This window comes from Oncorhynchus mykiss, chromosome 17 (assembly GCF_057628025.1).
Source record: "Oncorhynchus mykiss isolate SJ-2025 chromosome 17, ASM5762802v1, whole genome shotgun sequence".
Classification (NCBI taxonomy): Eukaryota; Metazoa; Chordata; class Actinopteri; order Salmoniformes; family Salmonidae; genus Oncorhynchus; species Oncorhynchus mykiss.
In genome coordinates, this window is record NC_143038.1 from 45,152,262 (window position 1) to 45,157,327 (window position 5,066).

Here is a 5,066-nt window from a genome sequence, read left to right on the forward strand (position 1 = left end):
GCTAGACAATCTGGACCCTCTCTTCCTAAAATTATCAGCCGAAATTGTTGCAACCCCTATTACTAGCTTGTTCAACCTTCAACTTTCAGCTCAATAGAAAGGAGTTCTATTTTAGCCCTTGGCAACGCAGACGCTCGTTGGCGTGCGAGAGCAGTGTGGGTGCAATAATTGAATAACATAGATTTCTAAATTTATTTTGCAACGCTCGCGCACGCGACGTGTCCGGTCTGGTCAACATGTATTGCGCGCCCCTTCTGGGTCCCGCCCTAGCTCTAACTCAATTGGCCAATTCCAGAGCTCTGGTCTGATTGGCCAATTGTTGGTAGCTTCTTGATTGGTTGTCGACTGCAATTCTTGGAAGCGAACGACATTGATTGTCGCTACCAGACATTTCCTAGCCTAGACTCACCGTTGTCAGGGTGCGTAAATAAAATACACTAGACCTCTTTCCAGTACACGGAACACTGACAGATGCGCGCGACTCTTGGCTATATTAAGAAAGCCATCGCCATGTGTACCCATTCAACATGGCCTATATTTTCGTTTTTATTACTTCTAAGCAAAGTAAATTTTTGTGGTTCTCATATCCTTACAATTATGTTTTTAATATTGCTTGAACAGTCGCTAATATTATATTTGGTTGTCATCTTTGCAAAATAACTATTTTGGATGCATCAGTTGTTGGCTAGAATGTTAACGCTCATTGACATAGGCTGAGCAAAAGCTAGACAAAGATACATTTTACTGGTTGGAAGTGCTTTTTAAGTACAATGCAGTTGATTTGCGATGATTAAAATCCAACTATAATCCAAAAGTAGTGTGAAGCGACATGTAAATAGAGCTTTTTTTTTTTTTGTGCTGACTGGCGTTATATTAGAGCTCCTTCGTATTCTACCACCAACTTGCGCGCATCGCCCTCGTGCGGCAATGTTTGCAAACACAGAAAGGGGTCTCTGCTCAAGCCTTTAGCACAGGAGTGGGCAATCAGTTCTCCAGGGCCTGATTGGTGTCACACTTTTTCTTCACCCCTAGCAAACAATTGATTAATTAAATTGCATTCTGAGTTACAGTTCCTATAAAGAAATCAGTCAAATAAATACATTCATTAGACCCTAATCTATGGATTTCACATGACTTGGCAGGGGGTGCAGCCATGGGTGGACCTTGGAGGCCACCCACTGGGGAAATAGGCTCAGCCAATAGGAATTAGTTATTCCACACAAAAAGGGATTTATTACAGACAGAAATACTCCTCAGCTCCCCCCCAGACGATCCTGCAGGTGACGAAGCTAGACGTGGAGGCGCTGGGCTGGCGTGGTTACATGTGGTCTGAGGTTGTGAGGCCGGTTTGGAAGTACTGCCAAATTCTCTAAAATTATGTTGGAGGCAGCTTATGATAATGTTAATTTCTTTATCTCTGGCAACAGCTCTGGTGGACATTCCTGCAGTCAGCATGCCAATTGCACACTCCCTCAAAACTTCAGACATCTGTGGCTTTTTGTTGTGTGACAAAACTGCACATTTTAAAGTGGCCTTTTATTGACCCCCAGCACAAGGTGCACCTATGTAACTATCATCCTCTTTAATCAGTTTCTGGGTGTGCCACACCTGTCAGCTGGATAGATTATCTTGGCAAAGGAGAAATGGTCACTAACAGGGATGTAAACAAATTTGTGCACAAAATTCGAGAGAAATAAGCTTTTTGTGCATATGGAAATGTTTTTATTTATTTTTTATTTCAGCTCGTGAAACATGAGCCCAACACTTTACATGTTGCGGTTTATTTTTGTTTGGTGTATATTACGAAGTGTCCTTCCTTGCCCTGAAGTTGAGGACCAAGTTATTGTTGGAGTTTGAGCAGCACCATGTGGCCACTCCCGATATTGTATATTTGACCGTTTAATATATTTACTGATGTTTGATCTATTAGTGTGCCGAAATAGCTCAGTTGGGAGAGCGTTAGACTGAAGATCTAAAGGTCCCTGGTTCGATCCCGGGTTTCGGCAGCAGAACGGTGTCAACCATTTTCCACGCTGTTTCTCTGAAACCTCGTGTGTACTTCAGTAATAACCCCAGTAGTTCATGTGTTTTTGAGCACAGGTTTTTCATTTAGACCTACTTCAAGAATCTAGCCTGTTATCAGCTAATGGTGTAAATGTTGCTAGGAATTTTAAATAATCCTTTTAAATTACATGTAATTAATCAAGTAGTAATTCCCTTGTAAATTCTGTAGTCAATAAAGCAGCCTCAAAATATGATGTTACACAATTTCACCAGGGTTGACATATTAATTTATTGTTGCACATTATATTTACAGTGCCTTCAGAAAGTATTCAGACCCCTTGACTTTTTACACATTTTGTAACATTTTTGTAAAATGGATTAAATAAATGATAATCCTCATCAATCTACACACAATATCCCAAAATGACAAAGTAAAAACGGCTTTTTAGGATTTAGCAGTTGTATTAAAAATAAAAAACGTATTTACATAAGTACATTTGCTATGAGACTCGCTATTGAGCATCATGTTTCCATTGGTCATCCTTGAGTTGTTTTTATAAGTTGATTAGAGTCTACCTGTGGTAAATTCAATTGATTGGAAATTATTTGAAAAGGGACACACCTGTCTATATATTAGGTCCCACAGTTGACAGTGCATGTTAGAGCAAAAACCAAGCCATGCCGTCGAAGGAATTGAACGCAGAGCTCCAAGACAGGCTGTTGTAGAGGCACAGATCTGGTGACGGGTATCAAAAAATGTCTGCAGCATTGAAGGTCCACAAGAACACAATAGTCAAATTCCCTTGCCCCTAAAATCACAAAATTCCAGGCCTGGTCCTTCTAGCTCAACCCAGTTGATGACAGTTTGAATAAAGGTTTTTATTTATATGGCCATAGAGTACCACAGTATGAGTCATAATACCCATAAAACCTAGTGGTCAAACAGGGAAATGGTTCCTATCATTCTTCCACCCTTACAACAACTACAACAACAACAACAAAAAATCCCAAAGGGGATGTTAGAAACTGTCACGACTTCTACCGAAGTCGTTGCCTCTCCTTGTTCGGGCGGTGCTCGGCGTTCGACGTCACCGGTCTTCTAGCCATCATTGATCCATTTTTCATTTTCCATTGGTTTTGTCTTGTCTTCCCACACGCCTGTTCCCACACGCCAATCCCATTCATTACCTGTTGTGTATTTAACCCTCTGTTTCCCCTCATGTCTTTGTCAGAGATTGTTTTATTGTCAGTGTTGTTATTTTTGTTGTGTTGGTGCGCGACGGGTCCTCGTACCCACGTTTTTTCATGTCTGTACCTTTTAGTGTTATGGAGCATGTTCTGTTGACATTTATTAAAAGACTCCATTTACACTTCATTTTGATTCTCCTGCGCCTGACTTCCCTGCCACGTATACACACGACGCTGACAGAAACACTTTTAAAAAAGGGCTGTGTTTTGAGTGGGCTTACCCTTAACCTGATATGGTTAGCTGATTTTCGATCGGGTTCAATTCCGGGCCTCTGGCAGGGCCACTTCAGAGACCTGATCCGAAGCCCCTCCTGCTTTGTCTTGGCTGTGTGCTTAGGGTTGTTGTCCTGTTGGAAGGTTGAACCTTCACCCCAGTGTGATGTCCTGAGCACTCTGGAGCAGGTTTTCATCAAGGATCTCTCTGTACTTTGCTCCGTTTATCTTTACCTCAGTCCTGACTAGTCTCCCAGTCTCTGCCACTGAAAGAAATCACCACAGCATGATGCTGCCACCACCATGCTTCATCATAGGGATTGTGCCGCGGTTTCCGCCAGACGTGAAGCTTGGAGTTCAGGATAAAGTGTTCAATCTTGGTTTCATCAGACCAGAGAATGTTGTTTCTCATGGTCTGAGTCCTTTAGGTGCCTTTTGGCAAACTCCAAGCAGGCTGTCTTGTGCCTTTTACTGAGGAGAGGCTTCCATATGGCCACTCTACCATAAAGGCCTGATTGGTAGAGTGCTGCAGAGATGGTTGTCCTTCTGGAAGGTTCTCCCATCTCCACAGAGGAACTCTGGAGCTCTGTCAGAGTGACCATTGGGTTCTTGGTCACCTCCCTGACCAAGGCCCTTCTCCACCGATTGTTCAGTTTGGCTGGACGGCCAGCTCTAGGAAGTCTTGGTGGTTCTAAACTTTTTCAATTTAAGAATGATTGAGACCACTGTGTTCTTGGGGACCTTCAATGCTGCATAAATGTTTTGATACCCTTCCCCAGATCTGCCTCGACACAATCCTGTCTCTGAGCTCTACGGACAATTCCTTCCACCTCACAACTTGGTTTTTGCTCTGACATGAACTGTCAGCTGTGGGACCTTATATACTGTAGATATGTGTATGTGCCAAATCACGTCCAATCAAGTTGTAGAAACGTCTCAAGGATGATCAATGGAAAAAGGATGCCCCTGAGCTCAATTTCGAGACTCAAAGCAAAGGTTCTGAATACTTATGTAAATAAGTTATCTGTTTTTGAATTTTCATACATTTGCAAAAAATGTATTTAAAAAAACGTTTTTGCTTTGTCATAATGGGCTATTGTGTGTAGATTGAGGAGGAAAACATGTACTTTAATCCATTTTAGAATAAGGCTGTAACATAACAAAATGTGGAAAAAGGGAAGGGGTCTGAATACTTTCCGAAAGCAATGTATGGACGCGACCCAGTCGTTCCTTGTAAACGTTCAATTTCCAAACTTCTTATCCGTTACTTGCTAGCTAGCCAACTACGGCTAACTTACCTTCACGTCAAAAAGTGCAGCCAGAATAACAGCAAAGTAGTCGCATTTGCATTTGTTTAAGCTGTTTTCTAGTGACATTTATTTGGGTACATCCATAACAATGAGCTATTGAGGTGCGATTTCACCTGGCATAGAAAATGTGCTCACTCATCAGGACACTGATGTTCAAAAGAGGTAGCCAACAACACCACTAACACAATCACTTCAAACTGAAGCTGGAAAAACTTCAAACTACACTTGGTTTCGTTTGACCTTTTCTTAATTAACATTTTTGTATATAGCCATAAAAATGATACCAGCTGA

At 41.8% G+C, this 5,066-nt stretch overlaps 1 non-coding gene across 1 annotated transcript; it reads left to right on the top strand.

The window, feature by feature from the left end:
* Window positions 1-1,933: 1,933 nt before the first annotated feature.
* trnaf-gaa (transfer RNA phenylalanine (anticodon GAA)) lies at window positions 1,934-2,006 on the top strand. The gene has a single exon. It is a non-coding gene; the product is annotated as a tRNA-Phe (tRNA).
* Window positions 2,007-5,066: the final 3,060 nt, after the last annotated feature.